Genomic DNA, 22,463 nt, shown 5'->3' on the forward strand with positions numbered 1-22,463 from the left:
AGCCCTGTTTGCCAAGTGTTTATTGAGCACCTGTTCTGTTCCAGGAGCTATACAAGGTAATCTGGTTACAAAAATGAATAAAACATGGGTTGCCGGTGGGGTTCTCTGGAGAGCAGAGACTGAGATGGAGTGAAGAGTGCAGAAGCTTTTTGCAAGAGAGTCACCCCTGGAAGGAGACGGTCATCAGACACGTTGAAAACCTGACAGTATGGGCCAGCAGGAAGTTCCAGAGCAGATCGCTGTTGGAGGAGTGCATGCAAAGGGCTAGACCTCGGGTGTTGGCTGAGGGCCACTTCATGGACAGTCTGACCTCTTGTACCACTGCCTTGCTCAGTCCTTAACTGGGGTCTTCTCAGAGGAGAGCAGGAATGCCACTTGAATGCTAAGGGAAATCCCGAAGAAGCCAACAGCTGGAATCTGTCGGGTAACCACCTTCCTCCCCCTGGTCAGCAAGTCCTTTCTTGAGGAGGAGTTGAGCATCACATCTCCAGGTCCGCCATGGTCCACCCCTTGTGCCACACAGATCTACTTCTCCATGACATATGGAAACAGCTTCTCATGGCTCAGATGGGCCTCGCTTCCAGATGGGAAACTTGGATAGAGGGAGGTTAGTGGGACAAAATCGAGCCCCCATCTCTGCAGTTGACTCAAGGCCACAACTGGTACCCATCATGTCCCTCCTCCTCTCTCCATTCTAAATTCTCGTCGCCCTCAGCTACCACCTATGTTGGTTTTAGATTTTTCTGAAGAGTCTGACTCTCTATGAAACAAGCATCTCTGCCCAGGCTTATTGCTTATTTCCATTCCTGTGGGCAAAGAGTGTCAGGAGGTGTTCCCACTGGGTCAACTGAGCTCATATGTTCCTCCTTGTTTCTTCTGGGTATCAGGAAGCTTTCCTCCTCATGCTGTTCAGGGTCAATTACTTCTGACAAGATGGTGACTCCTTGCTTGCTGAAGAATCCCAAAGTGCTCAGCGGGTAGCTGTAAGCCTGAACTTCAATGAGACCCTCGCTGTGTCCCCTGGTGACAGCCTGCCCCCTTTGGGAGCAAGGGCATCTCATCCTGCAAAGCCCAGAGCTGTGGAGACAGGAATCTACAGAACACCTGAGTAGATCATTGGGAGTAATAGTAAGTGGGGCTAATTCTACTTCTATCCCTTGGTTCCAGACCCATGTATTCTTCCTGATGGGAACACAGCCATAGAGAGGTCTCTGATTCAATGAGTGTACTGCTTCTTGGAGGATGGGTTATATCCTTACAAGGCATTGCCTCTGAACTGGTGCTTCAGCTGCTGCTTCAGCAGGCTGTTTATTACTCAGGCTGGCAGTTTCTGGGTGATGTGGGTAAAATAGTATATGATATTACTAGTCAATCCTATGGTCCTGGGCCCACTTTTTCACTCCTCTATCATGATAAAACGTGTTTCCTGGTTGGATGTTATGTTACATGGAATCCCATACATGTAGATCAGGCATTCCATAAATTCCCACATGGTGGTGCTTCCCTGTGGGAAAGAAAGCAAACCCCACCAGGAATAAGTGTCTATTCCTGTCTATAACTGCTGGAATTTCCAAGATGGGAGAATCCCAATGAAGTCAGCTTGCTACCAAGTGGCCAGTGGGTCTCCTTAATGAACACTGCCATAACAAGGGGTTAGCATTGGTCTTTGCTGTTGGCAAGTTGGACATTGGACGTGGTTTGACAGTATTAGCTAGATTGGCCTTGGTTAGTGGGAGTCTGTGCTATTGGGCCCAGGCATAATCCCTATTTCAGCCAGCAGCTGTGGTCACTAGGCGTGTGCGTTTTGCCAGCATTGTAGTAGATACTGATAAAAGCTAGCTAGCATAAACAGGCCAACTCATTTTACCTACTTGGTTATTTACGTGTACTTATCCCATTCCTCTATCCCCGAATTCCTTGCTTTGATGATTGAACTCCAAGCTTGCAATCTTTTTCCTTCTAGGTCTCCAACAAACCAGACAAGCCATTTTCCACTCACAGGGGTCCATCTATAGTCCATCTCAGGCTATTTTTCCTTTCACACAAAGTGAATATGACCAGGTATGTCACATAATACCCATGGAAAAGACTTTCTCTTTGTAACTGTCTCTCGGGACCACTCTGGAGTGGGAATGTAATACAGCTGCCATACCATTTTTGACTGGCACATGCTGAACCGATCCATCTGTAAACTAAGTTTGGACATTTTCCTCCTCTTTCATTTGATCATATAGGACTCCCTCTCTCTCCCCTGATACAACCAGAGGTGTGAGCTGGGGGCAGGATGCTGGTGAAACTGTGATGGGTGACGTGGTGGTCTGGGCCCCCTGCTCATGCAGCTCGCTGTGCCCTGTCACCCTGCTGATGCTCAAGCTGGGATGTATATTTCCATTGTATGATGAATTGCTGCTGGACTCTCATGACTTTCCAATTTGGCAGCTTCAATAGGCTCCAGTTCACGTTGTACAGTTCGGGATACATAATCACTTTGGTGTCCCCTGCTCAAACATTCCAGTTCTCTACCATGGCTCAGTAGCACTCTAAGACCCACTTTTCAAAAAGAGTGTATATAATTCTCTATTGCAGATGCTTCAGAACTCTGCACTGAGATTCTCCCTCTTGGGCCTGTCATAAACTCTACCCTATATCTCCTTTTCATCAGTGATATCTCCATTATCATGATGTCTGCCAGATCATATGGCCAAAGTGGCAGAGCACTGCCTTCTAGAGCTGCTGCAGATCCCACTCAAATATGGCAGCATTCTGTGTCACCTAGTTAATAGGCTAAAGTACACCTAGGTGTGGAATATGGTACCCTGGAACCACAAGAAGCCTATTAAGTGTTATGACTCCTTCTTTGCAGTAGGAGATATTAGATACAGCAATTTAGTTTGGAGGGATATCATAGAATATCCCTGACTACTGGATCCCCTAAAGACTATACTCAGGTTGCAGGCCTCTCAATCTTCATGGGGTTTATTCCCATCCTCCAGAGCATAAGGGTCATAGCAAAGTCTCCAGTGTGCTAGTCACCTCTTGTTCATTATGCTCTATCCACATGATGTCATTGACATATGGATAGATATGATGCTCTACAAAGAGGTCCAAATGGTCCAGATCACTCCAGATTATATTATGACTGAGAATGGGAGAGTTCACATAGTCTTGGGGCAAAACTAGATATTGTTGTCCTTCCATGTTAATGTAATGTGTTTCTGATTCTCTTTCCTGAATGGGATATATAAGAATGAGTCTTGGGCTTCCTTGGTGGCGCAGTGGTTGAGAATCTGCCTGCTAATGCAGGGGACACGGGTTCGAGCCCTGGTCTGGGAAGATCCCACATGCCAAGGAGCAACTGGGCCCGTGAGCCACAACTACTGAGCCTGCGCATCTGGAGCTTGTGCTCCGCAACAAGAGAGGCCGCGATAGTGAGAGGCCCGCGCACCACGATGAAGAGTGGCCCCCGCTTGCCGCAACTAGAGAAAGCCCTTGCACAGAAACGAAGACCCAACACAGCCAAAAATAAATAAATAAATAAATAAATAATAAAAATAAAGGAATTCCTTTAAAAAAAAAAAAGAAAAAGAATGAGTCTTCCAAGCAAATAGCTGCATAACATGTTCCTGAGGCCATATTAAGCTACTTAAGTAAAGAGACACCACAGCTGGCACAGCAGCTGCAGTTGGGGCTGTTACTTAGGGTAGCGTGAAGCAGTTTATAGTCAGTTTCCAGAATCCATCCAGTTTCTGCAAGGGTGAGAACGGCAAATTAAATTAAGATATGGTAGGAATCACCATCCTGGAATCCTTTAGATCTTTAATGGTAACATTAATCCCCAGTGCCCCCAACCCCGCCCCAGAATGCAACATTGGTTTTGATTTGCTCTCTTGGCTGTAGGGAGGTTGGTGTGGCATTTCAGAGACTTCCACTTGGCCTTCCCCACTATGATAGTTTTAGCTCACAGGCCAGAGACCCAGTAGAGCCTGGGATTCCAACTGCCAGGTGTATCAATCACAATAATTGATTTGGGGACAGGAGAGTTAAGTCAGACTTTGACCAGGTCTTCATTTATTAACTCCCCCCATTTGGCCCCCACACTAAAGCGTGATGATGCTTCAGGTCTCTGGGAGTCAATGTCATCTTGGACCCTGTGTCTCACAGACCTTACAAAGTCTGGATATTTCCATTTCCAAAGTGTATAGCCCCTCAAGTACATGGCCAAATGTTACTTTGGGGATGGACTCAGGGAATCTATATAGGACATGCTTGCCATGGTGTTGCAGGGTAATTCTTCCTGGGGACCTAGACACTTCTTCAGTCAATGGGTTGCAGATCTGAAAACTGGCTCAGGTAGGGAACTGAGCAAAAGATCATGAATTTTTATTTGTATGGCTATCCCCATTTTCTTGCTTCTCCATTCTTGCTTTCTTCTTACCGTAGATGTTAAGCAGCCCTTTTGTTGGCTGCCTGTCTATTTTGCCTCTAGGGAACAATTAGCCATCTCTACAACTCTCTGAGAGTCAAAGGCCCTTGGCTGCCCCTCTTACCTGGCTTCTAGTGACTAAGTACCATCACATGGCCTCTATTGCTATGAAGGAAGCCTGCTCTGTGACCACCTCCTGTATCACCAGCCTTGGCCTTCTAGTGATGCTGGTAGCTCTCTCCCACCAGAACATTCCTGTTGCCTTGTTGAATGGTGTGTTCTCTGGCAGTTCTTTTGGCTTCACATAGTATATCCATTCCAGCATATCCACCTCTCTCGGCCTTTTTATTCCTCCCTCTGTTGTTTCTCATAGAAATTCAGAGATTTCAGCTTTGCTCAGGGCAGGCAACCTCTTCCTTCAGGCCGCTAGAGGCCACGTTAGCAGTGAGTTTACCCCTAGGGTCCTTTCAAGTGTATCAAATCCCATGTCCCGAGGAAGTGCCCCAAGTCTCTGAATTGTTGCTAATACACTCTTTTTTTTTTTCTTTAACACCTTTATTGGAGTATAATTGCTTTACAATGTTGTGTTAGTTTCTGCTGTATAACAAAGTGAATCAGCTATACATATACATATATCCCCATATCTCCTCCCTCTTGCGTCTCCCTCCCACCCTCCCTATCCCACCCCCCTAGGTGGTCCCAAAGCACCAAGCTGATCTCCCTGTGCTATGTGGCTGCTTCCCACTAGCTATCTATTTTACATTTGGTAGTGTGTATATGTCCACGCTACTCTCTTACTTCTTCCCAGCTTACCCTTCCCCCTCCCCGTGTCCTCAAGTCCATTCTCTATGTCTGTGTCTTTATTCCTGTCCTGCCCCTAGGTTCTTCAGAACCTTTTTTTTTTTTTTTTAACATTCCATATATATGTGTTAGCATATGGTATTTGTTTTTCTCTTTCTGACTTACTTCATTCTGTATGACAGTCTCTAGGTCCACATCTTCTTTATCCATTCATCTGTTGATGGATACTTGGGTTGCTTCCATGTCCTGGCTACTGTAAATAGTGCTGCAATGAACATTGTGGTACATGACTCTTTTTGAATTATGGTTTTCTCAGGGTATATGCCCTGTAGTGGAATTGCTGGGTCGTATGGTAGTTCTATTTTTAGTTTTTTAAGGAACCTCCATAATGTTCTCCATAGTGGCTGTATCAATTTACATTTCCACCAACAGTGCAAGAGGGTTCCCTTTTCTCCACACCCTCTCCAGCATTTATTGTTTGTAGATTTTTTGATGATGGCCATTCTGACTGGTGTGAGGTGATACCTCATTGTAGTTTTGATTTGCATTTCTCTAATGATTAGTGATGTTGAGCATCCTTTCATGTGTTTGTTGGCAATCTGTATATCTTCTTTGGAGAAATGTCTATTTAGGTCTTCTGCCCATTTTTGGATGGGTTGTTTGTTTTTTTGATATTGAGCTGCATGAGCTGCTTGTATATTTTGGAGATTAATCATTTGTCAGTTGCTTCGTTTGCAAATAGTTTCTACCATTCTGAGGATTGTCTTTTTGTCTTCTTTATGGTCTCCTTTGCTGTGCAAAAACTTTTAAGTTTCATTAGGTCCCATTTATTTATTTTTGTTTTTATTTCCATTTCTCTAGGAGGTGGGTCAAAAAGGATCTTGCTGTAATTTATGTCACAGAATGTTCTGCCTATGTTTTCTTCTAAGAGTTTTATAGTGGCTGGCCTTACATTTAGGTCTTTAATCCATTTTGAGTTTATTTTTGTGTATGGTGTTAGAGAGTGCTCTAATATCATTCTTTTACATGTAGCTGTCCAGTTTTCCCAGCACCCCTTATTGAAGAGGCTGTCTTTTCTCCATTTTATATTCTTGCCTCCTTTCTCAAAGATTAGGTGACCATATGTGCGGGGGTTTATCTCTGGGCTTTCTATCCTGTTCCATTGATCTATATTTCTGTTTTTGTGCCAGTACCATACTGTCTTGATTACTGTAGCTTTGTAGTATAGCCTGAAGTCCAGGAGCCTGATTCCTCCAGCTCCATTTTTCTTTCCCAGGATTGGTTTGGCTATTCAGGGTCTTTTGTGTTTCCATACAAATTGTGAAATTTTTTGTTCTAGTTTTGTGAGAAATGCCATTGGTAGTTTGATAGGGATTGCATTGAATCTATAGAATGCTTTTTTTTTTTTTTTGGCTCAGTTTCTTTAGACTTCCATGGTTTTTTGTTTGTTTGGTTTTTGTTTTTTATTTATCTATATTTTACTTTTGGCTGTGCACAGGCTTTCTCTATTTGCGGCCAGCAGGCGCTACTCTTCAACATTTTCACAATGTTGATTCTTCCAATCCAAGAACATGGTATATCTCTCCATCTGTTTGTATCATCTTTAATTTCTTTCATCAATGTCTTATAGTTTTCTGCATACAGGTCTTTTTTCTCCTTTGGTAGGTGTATTCCTAGGTATTTTATTCTTTATGTTGCAATGGTAAATGGCAGTGTTTCCTTAATTTCTCTTTCAGATTTTTCATCATTAGTGTAAAGGAATGCAAGAGATTTCTGTGCATTAATTTTGTATCCTGCTACTTTGCCAAATTCATTGATTAGCTCTAGTAGTTTTCTGGTAGCAACTTTAGAATTCTCTATGTATAGTATCATGTCATCTGCAAACAGTGACAGTTTTACTTCTTCTTTTCAAATTTGGATTCTTTTTATTTCTTTTTCTTCTCTGATTGCTGCAGCTAAAACTTCCAAAACTATGTTGAATAATAGTGGTGAGAGGGCTTCCCTGGTGGTGCAGTGGTTGAGAATCTGCCTGCTAATGCAGGAGACACGGGTTCGAGCCCTGGTCTGGGAAGATCCCACATGCCACGGAGCAGCTGGGCCCGTGAGCCACAGCTGCTGAGCCTGCGCGTCTGGAGCCTGTGCCCCGCAACGGGAGGGGCCGCGATAGTGAAAGGCCCGCGCACCGCGATGAAGAGCGGTCCCCGCACCGCGATGAAGAGTGGCCCCCACTTGCCGCAACTAGAGAAAGCCCTCGCACGAACCGAAGACCCAGCATAGCCAAAAATAAATAAATAAATAAATAAATAAATAAATAAATAAATAAAAATTAAAAAAAAAAATAGTGGTGAGAGTGGGCAACCTTGTCTTGTTCCTATCTTAGTGGAAATGGTTTCAGTTTTTCACCACTGAGAACAATGTTGGCTGTGGGTTTGTCATATATGGCCTTTATTATGTTGAGGTAAGTTCCCTCTATGCCTACTTTCTGGAGGGTTTTTATCATAAATGGGTGTTGAATTTTGTCAAAAGCTTTTTCTGCATCTATTGAGATGATTGTATGGTTTTTATCCTTCAGTTTGTTAAGATGGTGTATCACATTGATTGATTTGTGTATACTGAAGAATCCTTGTATTCCTGGGATAAACCACACTTGATCATGGTGTATGATCATTTTAATGTGCTGTTGGATTCCTTTTGCTAGTATTTTGTTGAGGATTTTTGCATCTATGTTCATCAGTGATATTGGCCTGTAGTTTTCTTTTTTTGTGACTGCTTTGTCTGGTTTTGGTGTCAGGGTGATGGTGGCCTCGTAGAATGAGTTTGGGAGTGTTCCTCCCTCTGCTATATTTTGGAAGAGTTTGAGAAGGATAGGTGTTAGCTCTTCTCTAAATGTTTGATAGAATTCACTTGTGAAACCATCTGGTCCTGGGCTTTTGTTTGTTGGAAGATTTTTAATCACATTTTCAATTTCAGTGTTTGTGATTGGTCTGTTTATATTTTCTATTTCTTCCTGGTTGTGCTTTGTGCAACAAAGCAGAAGGTTGTGCTTTTCTAAGAATTTGTCCATTTCTTCCAGGTTGTCCATTTCATTGGCATATAGTTGCTTGTGGTAATCTCTCATGATCCTTTGTATTTCTGCAGGGTCAGTTGTTACTTCTCCTTTTTCATTTCTAATTCCATTGATTTGAGTCTTCTCCCTTTTTTTCTTGATGAGTCTGGCTAATGGTTTATCAATTTTGTTTCTCTTCTCAAAGAACCAGCTGTTAGTTTTATTGATCTTTGCTATTGTTTCTTTCATTTCTTTTCATTTATTTCTGATCTGATCTTTATGATTTCTTTCCATCTGTTAACTTTGGGGTATTTTTGTTCTTCTTTCTCTAATTGCTTTACATGCAAGTTTAGGTTGTTTATTTGAGATTTTTCTTGTTTCTTGAGGTAAGATTGTATTGCTATAAACTTCCCTCTTAAAACTGCTTTTGCTGCATCCCATAGGGTTTGGGTCATCGTGTTTTCATTGTCATTTGTTTCTAGGTATTTTTGATTTCCTCTTTGATTTCTTCAGTGATCTCTTGGTTATTAAGTAGTGTATTGTTTAGCCTCCATGTGTTTGTATTTTTTACAGTTTTTTCCTCTTATTGATATCTAGTCTTATAGTGTTGTGGTTGGAAAAGATACTTGATACGATTTCAATTTTCTTAAATTTACCAAGGCTTGATTTGTGACCCAAGATATGATCTATCCTGGAAAATGTTCCCTAAGCACTTGAGAAGAAAGTGTATTCTGTTGTTTTTGGATGGAATGGCCTATAAATATCAATTAAGTCCACCTTGTCTAATGTGTCATTTAAAGCTTGTGTTTCCTTATTTATTTTCATTTTGGATGATCTGTCCATTGGTGAAAGTGGGGTGTTAAATTCCCCTACTATTATTGTGTTACTGCCAATTTCCCCTTTTTTGGGTGTTAGCATTTGCCTTATGTATTGAGGTGCTCCTATGTTGGGTGCATAAATATTTACAATTGTTATAGCTTCTTCTTGGATCGATCCCTTGATCATTATGTAGAGTCCTTCCTTGTCTCTTGTAACATTCTTTATTTTAAAGTCTATTTTATCTGATGTGAGTATTGCTACTCCAGCTTTCTTTTGATTTCCATTTGAATGGAATGTCTTTTTCCATCCCCTCAATTTCTATCTTTATCTGTCCCTAGGTCTGAAGTGGGTCTCTTGTAGACAGCATATATATGGCTCTTGTTTTTGTATCCATTCAGCCAGTCTATGTCTGTTGGTTAGAGCATTTAATCCATCTACATTTAAGGTAGTTATTGATATGTATGTTCCTATTACCATTTTCTTAATTGTTTTGGGTTTGTTATTGTAGGTCTTTTCCTTCTCTTGTGTTTCCCACCTAGAGAAGTTCCTTTAGTATTTGTTGTAAAGCTGGTTTGGTGGTGCTGAATTCTCTTTGCTTTTGCTTGTCTGTAAAGGTTTTAATTTCTCTGTCGAATCTGAATGAGATCCTTGCTGGGTAGAGTAATCTTGGTTGTAGGTTCTTCCCTTTCATCAATTTAAATATGTCCTGCCACACCCTTCTGGCTTGCAGAGTTTCTGCTGAAAGATCAGCTATTAAACTTATGGGGATTCCCTTGTATGTTATTGGTTGCTTTTCCCTTGCTGCTTTTAATATTTTTTCTTTGTATTTAATTTTTTGTGTGTGTTTAATTTTTGATAGTTTGATTAATATGTGTCTTGGCATGTTTCTCCTTGGATTTATCCTGTATGGGACTCTGTGCTTCCTGGACTTGATTGACTATTTCCTTTCCCATATTATGGAAGTTTTCAACTATAATCTCTTCAAATATTTTCTCAGTCCCTTTCTTTTTCTCTTCTTCTTCACGGACCCCTATAATTCGAATGTTGGTGCATTTAATGTTGTCCCAGAGTCTCTGAGATGGTCCTCAATTCTTTTCATTCTTTTTTCTTTATTCTACTCTGAGGTAGTTATTTCCACTATTTTATCTTCCAGGTCGCTTATCTGTTCTTCTGCCTCAGTTATTCTGCTATTGATTCCTTCTAGAGAATTTTTAATATCATTAATTGTGTTGTTCATCATTGTCTGTTTGCTCTTTAGTTCTTCTAGGTCCTTGTTAAATGTTTCTTGTATTTTCTCCATTCTATTTCCAAGATTTTGGATCATCTTTACTATCATTACTTTGAACTCTTTTTCAGGTAGACTATTTCCTCTTCATTTGTTTGGTCTGGTGGGTTTTTACCTTGCTCCTTCATCTGCTGTGTATTTCTCTGTCTTCTCATTTTGTTTATCTTACTGTGCTTGTGGTCTCCTTTTTGCAGGCTGCAGGTTCGTAGTTCCCATTGTTTTTGGTGTCTGCCCCCAGTGGGTAAGGTTGGTTCAGTGGGTTGTGTAAGTTTCCTGGCAGAGGGGACTGGTGCCTGTGTTCTGGTGGATGAGGCTTGATCTTGTCTTTCTAGTGGGCAGGACCGTGTCCAGTGGTGTGTTTTGGGGTGTCTGTGAACGTATTATGATTAGGCAGCCTCTCTGCTAATGGGTGGGGTTGTGTTCCTGTCTTGCTAGTTCTTTGGCCTGTGGTGTCCAGCACTGAAGCTTGCTGGGCGTTGAGTGGAGGTTGGTATTAACGTTGAGATGGAGATCTCTGGGAGAGCTCTCACCAACTGATATTATGAGGGGCCAAGAGGTCTCTGGTGGGCCAATGTCCTGAACTCAGCTCTCCCACCTCAGAGGCTCAGGCCTGACACCTGGCCGGAGCACCAAGACCCTGTCAGCCACACAGCTCAGAAGAAAAGAGAGAAAAGAAAAAAGAAGAAAGAAAGAAAAAATAAATAAAATAAAATAAATAAGGTTATTAAAATAAAAAAAATTTTTAAATTATTAAAATAAAAGAAATAAAAAAAAGAGAGCAACCAAAACAATAAATAAATCCACCAATGATAACAAGAGCTAAAAACTATACTAAAAAAAAAAAAAAATGGACAGACAGAACCGTAGGACAAATGGTAAAAGCAAACCTATACAGACAAAATCACAGAAAGAAGCATACACATACATGCTCACAAAAAGAGAAAAAGGAGAAATATATACATTTTTTTTTAAAAAAGGAAGAGAGCAACCAAATCAATAAACAAATCTACCAATGATAATAAGCTCTAAATACTAAGCTGAGATAAATATAAACCAGAAACAAATTAGGTACAGAAAGCAAACCCCCAGTCTACAGTTGCTCCCAAAATCCACTGCCTCAATTTTGGGATGATTCGTTGTCTATTCAGGTATTCCACAGATGCTGGGTACATCAAATTGATTGTGGAGATTTAATCTGCTGCTCCTGAGGCTGCTGGGAGAGATTTCCTGTCCTTTTCTTTGTTCGCACAGCTCCTGGGGTTCAGCTTTGGATTTGCCCCGCCTCTGCATGTAGGTCATCTGAGGGCATCTGTTCCTTGCCCAGACAGGACAGGGTTAAAATAGCAGCTGATTCGGGGGCTCTGGCTCACTCAGGACGGGGGGAAGGAGGGGTATGGAATGCAGGCCGAGCCTGCGGCGGCAGAGACCAGTGTAACATTGCAGCAGCCTGAGGCGCGCCGTGTGTTCTCACGGGGGAAGTTGTCCCTGGATCACAGAACTCTGGCAGTGGCGGGCTGCACAGGCTCCCGGGAGGGGAGGTGTGGAGAGTGACCTGTGATTGCACACAGGCTTCTTGGTGGCTGCAGCAGCAGCCTTAGCGTCTCATGCCCGTCTCTGGTGTCCGTGCTGATAGCCGCGGCTTGAGCCCGTCTCTGGAGCTCGTTTAGGTGATGCTCTGAATTCCCTGTCCTTGTGCACCCCAAAAACAATGTTCTCTTGCCTCTTAGGCAGGTCCAGACTTTTTCCCAGATGCCCTCCCAGCTAGCTGTGGTGCACTAGCCCCCTTCAGGCTGTGTTCACGCCACCAACCCCAGTTCTCTCCCTGGGATCCGACCGAAGCCCGAGCCGCAGCTCCCAGCCCCCGCCCGCCGTGGGGGGTGAGCAGACAAGCCTCTCGGGCTGCTGACTGCTGGTTGGCACTGACCCTCTGTGCGGGAATCTCTCCGCTTTGCCTTCCGCACCCCTGTGGCTGTGCTCTCCTCCATGGCTCTGAAGCTTCCCTCCTGCCACCCACAGTCTCCACCCACGAAGGGGCTTCCTAGTGTGTGGAAACCTTTCCTCCTTCACAGCTCCCTCCCACTGGTCCAGGTGCCGTCCCTATTCTTTTGTCTCTGTTTTTTCTTTTTTCTTTTGCCCTACCTAGGTACGTGGGGTGTTTCTTGCCTTTTGGGAAGTCTGAGGTCTTCTGCCAGCATTCAGTAGGTGTCCTGTAGGAGTTGCTTCACATAGATGTATTTCTGATGTATTTATGGGGAGGAAGGTGATCTCCATGTCTTACTCCTCAGCCATCTTGAAGGTCCTCCGCTAATACACTCTTTAGGTCAATTAAAACAGTGCTCAAGGAGTTGCACTCAGAGAACTACATCTGAGAAACTTAGGTGCACCTGGATCTGATTTAGATGGATTCTGAGCCTGATTCATAATGGCATGAGAGTTTGGGGAGTCCTTGAGAGAGTGTGAGTGTATTTTGTATGTGGGAGAGATGTAAATAATTGTAAATAATAATACTGAGGCCAGAGGGCAGACTTTGGTGGTTTTGAAATATGCCTGAAGATGTTTTGATAGTCTTCCCATCACATGGTGGGATCTAGTCCTCTACTCTTACACTGGGTGGGCTTTGGTGGCCACCTAGGCTCATAGAGCATGGTGGAGATGATGCTGTGTGATATGCAAGGTTTGGTCATAAAAAGCCTACCCACTCCCTTCTTGGCCTCCAAGGATCTTAGACACCATATTGTGAGGAAGCCCAAACTAGCCCACGGGGAGAGACCAAATGGAGTGGCCACCTGTAGGTCTTCTGAATAAAAGATCAGCTGAGGTTTCAGTCAACAGCCAGTAGCAAGTACTAGACATGTGAGTGAAGGCACATCCAGGTAATTCCAGCCCCCAGCTGTCAAGTCACCTGCAGTCATTAAGTCTTCTCAGCTGAGGTTCCAGATAACAAGAAACAGAGATAAACCATCCCCACTATTCTCTGTCGAATTCCTGACCCACACAATCCATGAGCAGACTAAAATGGTTGTCTTATTCCACTAAGTTTTGAGTGACATATTTTCCAGCAACAGTAAATAGAGCAAAGATCAAACTGACAAATATCAAGTATGTTTCTCTCTATCAGCAGCAACTCACTAGAAAATATAATGTAAAGTAAAACATCCAGAATAGCAAGAAAGAAACCAGGAAAGAGCTTGGCAATGAATGCACAAGATCTTTACAGGAATAAAAAGTGTTGAATTCTAATAGGGGACGTAAAAATTAGATCCAAATTAACCTGATTTAAAAGCAAAAATTATGCAGCGAAAGAGCACTGGATTTTGTGTGTGTGTGTGTTGAAGAGCACTGGATTTGGCTATATAATGTTAAAGATTTCTGTTCAGAGAACTACTTATGACAAAGTTAACAGACAGATAACAGAATGGGAGAATATATTTGTGAAGTCTAAAATTGACAAGGGTTTAATATTTATATTCTACAGCAAACTTCTATGTCAGCAGTAAAAACATTAAAAAAATAAGCAAAGGAGATATACTAGAAAGAACATGAAGCCTGAACGAGTAACAAATTTATGGAGAAAAACTAAAACTCTCTAAGAATCGGGAAAAAAGCAAATTAAAACCAAGATGAAATAACACTTTATGACCCCAGATTAAGACAGTGGATATTGTTAAATATTGATGAGAATGTGACAGGCTGGGACCTCTCATTCACTGATGAGGGAGTGTAAGTATGATAGCCACGCTGGTAAAGACTTTAGAAGCATTTTGAAGAAGTAGGTGTGCATATTTCCTATAAACCAATGATCCCACTCCTCTCCCTAAAAAGATTGCACAGGGCGGTAGAAGATGAATCAATCAGAATCCAAAGAAGAAAATAAAAATTAAGCTAGCATTTCCAGTTGGGGTATTTAACACAGGGAGTTGATTAAACAGGTGCTGGAAGGATAAAAGAGGTCAGAAAACACTGGGGTAACTCAGAGATTAGTAGCTGTGGGTAGCAGCTGCCATTTCTAGAACTGGGGGAACAGAAGGAAAAAAGTCATGTGGCACAACATAGGGGCTTTGAGGAAGGGTTCTTCGGGGTTGGTGCCGAGACCTCTGGGAAGAAGGTGTCATGGGCTGGTGCGTGGACCACTGAAGGGGTACCCAGCTGCTGCTCGGCGTGCTCATCTTCTGCTCCCAGGACGGGTACTGCTGCCGCTAAAATCTCTGATAAAAGCTCTGGGCTGAAGCCCTAAAGGCCGGCTGCTGATGGAAGAATGCCAGTAGAAGCTGTAAGCAGGAAGAGAGGCCCTTTACCCCTCCTCAGGCTTTGTGTGATCTCCTGCCAATACCTTCTATTGGAAGAACATAACCAGAAGGCAGCTGGCAAGGGGATCTGGAAAATGCAGTTTGCAGAACCCAACCTTCAGAAGTGTTGGCTAGAGTGAAAGGCAATAAGTGAAAGATTTACATCCCAGTATCCCTGTGGTAGCAGGAGATTGCAGCCAAAGTAGGTGTCCATTGCTAGGGGAATATTAAATCAAATGTTGTGAGTGCAGAGTATGGAATACACAGCTGTGAAGAGCAGACAAGTACATGTGAGTAAGCAACATGGATACATCCCAAGAACACTGTTGAGAGAAAAACGTAGGAAGAAGCATGAGATTTAAAGTACTCCACCATGTATGTACATTTAAAATCGTAGCAGGAGCTTCTAGGTGGGTGAACTCAGGAAGGTGCTATGGGGGTGGGGCGCCTGCAGAGGGCATGGAGCTCATGGTGCCCTTCCCCCATACCTTGCCCCGTGCATCTCTTCCATCTGGCTGTTCCTGAGTTGTATCCTTTCATAATCAAGTGGTAATCTAGTAATAAATAAATAAATAAATAAATTTAAAAAGCCGTAAAAAAACAATAGTACATATTTAAGAGACTGCACACATATTTGAAGATACAGATATTAGGTATTAGAAGGGGTACCAAGGCTACTGCATAAAGCACAATTCCTGGAATTATACAACACAGTAGCCCTGCTGGTGGCCTATGCTATGGAGAGAAACAGATGTGGGAGTTAAAAAGAAGGGCAAGAAAATAAGTAAAATAAAAGAAGTCATTAATAAAGGGGGAAAAAATAATGTGCTATGAATCAAGGAATATAAGTCTCTATACTTGAGGGCTTTAAAGTAAGCTTTTATTAATCCTATTGACTGCAGATTTTTTTTCTCATTTTGTCCTTTATTTTATTGTTTTACAAGGCATCTGACATTCAGAGTTTTTTCCTATCATTTTAGTCATTGATCTTTTCCTTCCTTATTTCAGCTAGTGATGGATTAAAGATACCACTCCTCCCACTGAGAGTTGGTGTCTATTTCTCTTTCCTCTCCCCTAGGATCTGGGCTGGCCTTGTGATTTATTTTGACATGTAGCATATAGAATATAGGGAATGGTATCTTGTAACTTTCAACATTGGGCCTTAATAGATTGGCAATTCTCATATAAAATAAATAAGCTACAAGGATATATTGTACAACACAGGGAATACAGCCAATATTTTACAATAACTATAAATGGAGTATAACCTTTAAAAATTGTGAATCACTACATTGTACTCCTGAAACTTACATAATATTATACAGCAACTATACCTCAGTAAAAATAAAAAATTAAAGAGATCTGCAATGCTTACCTTTATTGGTTCCTTGGAACCCAGCTGCCATGTTGTGAGGTGCTGAGCCACATGAAAAACCCCATCAGGGAGAACGGAGGCACTCCAGTTGACAGCCTCAGCTGACCTCCCAGCCAGCAGCCATCACCAACTGCAAGCCACAGGAAAGAGACACCTTGGAAGTCCTGGCACTGTTGAGCCTCCAGATTTCAGCCGGCTTAGTCAACACCACTTGGAGTGTTAGAACTACCCAGCTGATCCCAATCAACTCAGAGACTCTCAGAAGATCATGTTTGTTTTAAGGCACTAAATTTTGAGGTGGTTTGTTAAGTGGCACTAGATAAGTGAAACACTTCATTGCTCTGATGCTGAGAAAATCCAGATATCAATTAAACGTTTTATCTATATTTTCTTCTAATTTTTTAAGAGGCACGTAGAGTTTTACCTTAAATATTATGTTTTCAGTCAGCCAATTGACTCAGGTCCATTTTTGAAAAATTTGAATAATTATCAATTTATTGTTTGCCTTATGGACTATAAGCTCTTGTATGCAGATTGAGTAGTTGAACTGTCAGCACATCGCTGAGAGGTCAGAAAAAAATTTCTTTAATTTTTATCGTATATTGGAGTATAGTTGATTAACAATGTTGTGTTAGTTTTAGGTGTACAGCAAAGGGATTCAGTTATACATATACATGTATCTATTCTTTTTCAGATTCTTTTCCCATTTAGGTTATCACAGAGTATTGAGCAGAGTTCCCTGTGCTATACAGTAGGTCCTTGTTGGTTATCTATTTTAAATATAACAGTGTGTACATGTCAATCCCAATCTCCCAATCTACCCCTACCCACCACCCTTCTCCCTGGTAACCATAAATTCGCTCTCTAAGTCTGGACTCAGCTCCATTTGTTAGATAATCCATTTGATAGTTTATTTATTCACTCAGTTTTTGCTTTTTTCTAAGATACTGAAAAAAAGGTTTAGTTTAGTTTTTTTTTTCTTTTAAGTTAATATATGCCTATTCTAGGAAATGGGCAGCAGGCAGAGCTAGAGTCTGCTGTGAAGACAACCACTATTACTTGATGCATTTCCCACAATTTTTTCTCTCTATTTTTATAAAAATGGTAGTATCCAGTATACCTCATTTTAGAGATCAAGGATACTACATACATCGTAGAGTTTATTCACTGTACATGAGTACCCTACTGAGAAGGTAGATGGGTACTGAATGCAGGGCTGCCCCATACCAGGGGAAAAGGTACCTTTAGTGCCAACAGAGATTCTATCAGTTTATCAAGCCCTGTGCCCTTGAGGCTGTTTTCACCCAATGAGGGAGCCTTTTTCAACTTTGATTCTGTTAAAGATCTGCTTGCTCTGTTGTTGCTTAGCACAAGCTTTGCCCCAAGTTACTAAAATCTGAGAAATGTTTTGAAGAAGGAAACCACTAGATTTGGGCACAACTGAATACAGTAGTCCCCCCTTCTCTGCAGTTTCCATGGTTTCAGTTACCTGCAGTCAACCTCAGTCCAAAATATTAAGTGGAAAATTCCAGAAATAAACAACTCATAAATTTAAAATTGTGGGCCATTCTGAGTATTGTGATGAAATCTTGCACCTTCCCTTCCGCTCTGTTCCACCGGGACGTGAATCATCCCTTTGTCCAGCGTATCCCACCCATTGGTCACTTAGTAGCTGTCTCAGTTAACAGATCAACTGTCACAGCATCACAGTGCCTGTGTTCAAGTGACCCTTATTTTACTTAATAATGGCCTTCAAAGCATGAGAGTAGTGATGCTGGCAATTTGCATATGCCAAAGAGAAGCCTTAAAGTGAAAAGCCTGTAAGTGAAAAGGTGAAAGTTTCGACTTTGTACGGAAAAAAAAATCATATGCTGGGGTTGCTAAGATCCACAGTAAGAAGGAATCTTCTATCTGTAAAAACGTGAAGGAAAAAGAAATTCACGCTAGTTTTGCTATCGCGCCTCAAACTGCAAAAGTTGCTGCTACGGTAAGTGATAAGTGCGTAGTTAAGATGGAAAAGGTATTAAATTTGTACAATATTTTGAGAGAAGAGAGAGAGGCCATATTCACATACTTTTTATTACAGTATATTTTTATAATCATAGTTCTATGTTATTATTATTGTTGTTAATCTCCTACTGTGCCTAATTTATAAACTAAACTTTATTGTAGGTATGTATACAGAAAAAAACAGTATATGTAGAGTTCAGTACTATCTGTGGTTTCAGGCATCTACTGGGGGGTCTTGGAAGGTATCCCCATGGATAAGGGGGGATTACTGTATAAGAAATATGGGAGAGTGAAGAGACAAAAACAACTCTGAGTTTTTAACATTGGTGTTACCAGTATCACTGAAAGGGAAGAAGGAAGGGCTCTGTACTGGGGTTGAATAGTGTCCCCCCAAAATTTATGTTCACCCCAAATCTCAGAATGTGACCTGATATAGAAAAAGGATCTAGAGATGAGGTGTGCCCTAGATCAAAAGACAGGTGTCCTTATACGAAGAAGGAAAGACACACACAGAGACACAGGGAGAACACCCTGTGAAGGTAAAGGCAGAGGCTGGGGCATCTACAAGCCAAGGAATTGCAAGGACTGTAATGTGGTACATATATACAATGGAATACTACTTGGCCATAAAAAAGAATGAAATAATGCCATTTGTAGCAACATAGGTGGACCTAGAGATGGTCATACTAAGTGAAGTAAGTCAGAGAAAGACATATCATATGATATCGCTTACATGTGGAATCTAAAAAAAGGGTACAAATGAACTTATCTACAAAACAGAAATAGAATTACAGACATAGAAAACAAACTTATGGTTACTAGGGGGTAAGGAGGGGGAAGGATAAATTGGAGATTGGGATTGACATATTACACACTACTATATATAAAATAGATAACTAATAAGGACCTACAGTGTAGCACAGGGAACTCGACCCAATGCTCTGCAATGGCCTATATGGGAAAAGAATCTAAAAAAGAGTGGATATATGTATATGTATAACTAATTCACTTTGCTGTACTCCTGAAACTAACACAACATTGTAAATCAACTATGTTCCAATAAAAATTAAAAAAAAAAAAAGATTGCAGGCAACCATCAGAAGCGAACACAGAGTCTCCCTCAGAACCTCTGGAAAGAACCACCCCTGACAGCACCTTGATTTCAGACTTCTGGCCTCCAGAGCTATGAGAGAATAAATTTCTCTTGTTTTAAGCCACTAAGTTTGCAGTCATTTATTATGGCAGCCCTAGGAAACTAATACAGATAGCTATAACCTATTGTTCATTTAGAGCTTACTGTGCCAGGTGAAGTTGGACCACAAGAAATGGTCAATATCTGACCATTCAACTATATATAATAGTTTATATATCTAGCTTATCTAGCTTATAATAGTTTATATATCTAGCTTATTTAATTTTCTCTGCCACACACACACACAACACACTTTCTTGGATACGTTTGTAACAACCACTTGAAGTATCATTATCCTTATTTTACAGATGAGGAATTTGAATTTCAGAGAGGCTAAGTAATTCACTCATGATCTCACAGTCAAAAAATCACAGAAGTGGAAAACAAACTCAATATTGTCAGTCTAAAACCCATGGAGTCTAGTTCAGTGCTTCTCAAATGTCAATGTGTAAAAAATTACCTTAAGGTTCTTATTAAAATGTTGACCATGATTGAGTGGGCCTGGGGTGGGGCCTGAAATTCTGCATTTCTAAGACGGTCCCTGATAATATGTCAGCACTGCTCATGATTGGATCATACTTTCAGTACTGAGGGCAAGCATCCTGCCTTCCTTGACACTTGAAGGCAGGATAGATTACCTGATACTGTGATTTCTTTTGGTGTAATAATTATGAGTTCCTATCATACCCAGGTGGAGTCGTAGTGCAAATGGTTGAAAATATGGGGTTGGACTATTTTAGAGAAATGAGTGTTGGTGGCATATCTGTGGAGTCATCAGCAAAGTAGATGGTGGAAAATGTGAATGGATATGTATAGCTAATTCACTTTGTTACACAGCAGAAACTAACACACCATTGTAAAGCAACTGTACTCCAATAAAGATGTTTAAAAAAAACAACAACACGTGAATGGATGAGCTGAAAAACAATTTATTTGGTTAAAAAATTTTTTTTCATAGTTCATACCTTTTTGAAGGAATTGATTAAACAAGGAAGGAGAAACCTAGGTATTCTCTGCATAATAATTTAAAATTTTTTTCTATTCATAATGTATATTCTCAAAGCATCACTTTAAAATGTCTTAACTGGATAGGTTTAAGTGCTATAAATTAATGTTGCCTCATGGTGAATTTATGGGGACCCACATGCCTAATTAATGAAATTCTTAGGGCCAGAAGTTTAAGTGGATGCTTTAGTAGTACTTCTCTCACAATAGAGTTTTGGTTTAAAAGAGCCACTGAAGGAACTGGGAAAAAGTTAAGGGTACTCTCATTTTCTATGGCCAAGAATGAATCTGAGCTCAGAAGTGTCCAGACATCTGGGATGTCGCTAAGGTGCAGCAGCAATGTCACAGATGAAGAAACGAGAAAGTGGAGGGGGGAAATATCTTTAAATTTTTAGAGAAATTTTTTTCTTGAACACTTGCATAGAATTCTGGGATTAGTCTGTCTTTGTGAATCAGTAATGAAATTCACATTACTTTCAGATCTACTATAAAGGATTTCTTTATTTCATTTGCTATATTTTTTTATACAGCAGTTTCTTATTAGTTATCTATTTTATATATATTTCAATTGCAATATTTTAAGAGCTAATTTGTAACATCTGCCTAAGTAAACAGAACTTACTTGAAAAGTAGAGAAGCAAAACCATGTGTCTGAAAAATTGAACACAAGTACTTGAGAGATTAACTAAATCAAACCCAGATAGACATGTGGCCCTGTAGAATCTCAGGAGTTTTCTTCCACACCGTTTGACAAAGGCCACACTATTAAAGTCAAGTAGAATCTTCAAGGCCAAGGAATCCCTAGCATTGAATATATGATTAAGAAAATAACAGATGGTTTCCATTGCATTAGCTAAAGACACGTAGAGAAATTTTCTCTGAATCCCATGGCTCAGAGGTTTCTTAGAAGAAACTAGCCATAGTACCTTGGCTTCTGGCTGACTTAGAATACTGTTATTTTAGAAGGGCCTAAATTGTTCATTTGTGAGTAGTTTTTCTTGGAGATCTCATGCAAGTATCAAACATTTGAGCTTTTTTTCAGATCCTGAAATCCATTACCACCAATTATGACTTGATAGAATGATTTATCTTTAAGTAACATGTATTTACAACCACAGATGTTTTTATAGAATATATATGTATATTTTGTACAATAAATCAGAAGGGGAAACAAATGTGGGGAACCAAGATGAGAATGATTTCTTCATAACATATTCTAGGGGAAATCCTTCAAGGTGATTTAATAGTTCAATTCAAAGGGATCTTGATAGTAGTTAATTAAGATTGATCAAATAATGAAGCTCACTGACCTCCATCTTAGTGTGCTATATTGTAATTATTCAATGATAAAATAAGTTATTGTCGGGAATTGTGATCTATTCAGTAAGTAGATTTGAATGCTTAAGCCAGTGATTCTTCTACACATGTAAGGTGAAGCAAGATGCCCAGATTGAAATGAAGATAATCATAAAAGTATGTGGGAATTCACAAAACCGATATTCTTCCTCTAGAGGAGAGATGATATGTTACTATTTCTGTAATAGGGAAGAACAAATCTGACTCCATATTGGATCTGTTTCTTTTACTTTAACCTTTGTATTCTATTGCTTTTTGCTACAAGTAATAACTAAAAGAGCATTGCCTTCAGCCTGATGCATACAGGATAGTCCACTCTAAAGGCTCTGATCTTTAAAGGTATAATACTTTTCCATTCACATAGAGATTAAAAGTTGCAGAACAGAGTATAACATTTATCTTGTTGGAGGTTTATAGGAACATGGTGACCAGACCTACATGGACAGCTGTAAGACCAAAGGATTCTGGCACCAGAAGTTTGCAACGACCAACCACACCTCCTCCCCTTTCAGTATAAAAGAAGCCTGAATTCTAACTCCTGTAAGATGGTTCTTCGGGACAGTAGTCCACCATCTTCTCGGTCTGCCAGCTTTCCAAATAAAGTCACTATACCTTGCCCCAACAACTCGTCTCTCGATTTATTGGTCTGTTGTGCAGCCAGCTATATGAGCTTGGACTTGGTAACATTTCTGTATTATTATCTTTTTTTTTCTTTAACTAAAGTATGTTCTTATTCTGTAATTTAAGAATTCCAATCAAGGAAAAAAGGTCAAGTAAGTTTATAATGACTCTAGCAGTTGCATTTTGAAGGAATAGATCAAGAGTTTTTCTACATGATGGTTTATCTAGAGGTTACAATGATTTA

The sequence above is a fragment of the Balaenoptera acutorostrata genome, chromosome 5, assembly GCF_949987535.1.
Source record: "Balaenoptera acutorostrata chromosome 5, mBalAcu1.1, whole genome shotgun sequence".
Classification (NCBI taxonomy): Eukaryota; Metazoa; Chordata; class Mammalia; order Artiodactyla; family Balaenopteridae; genus Balaenoptera; species Balaenoptera acutorostrata.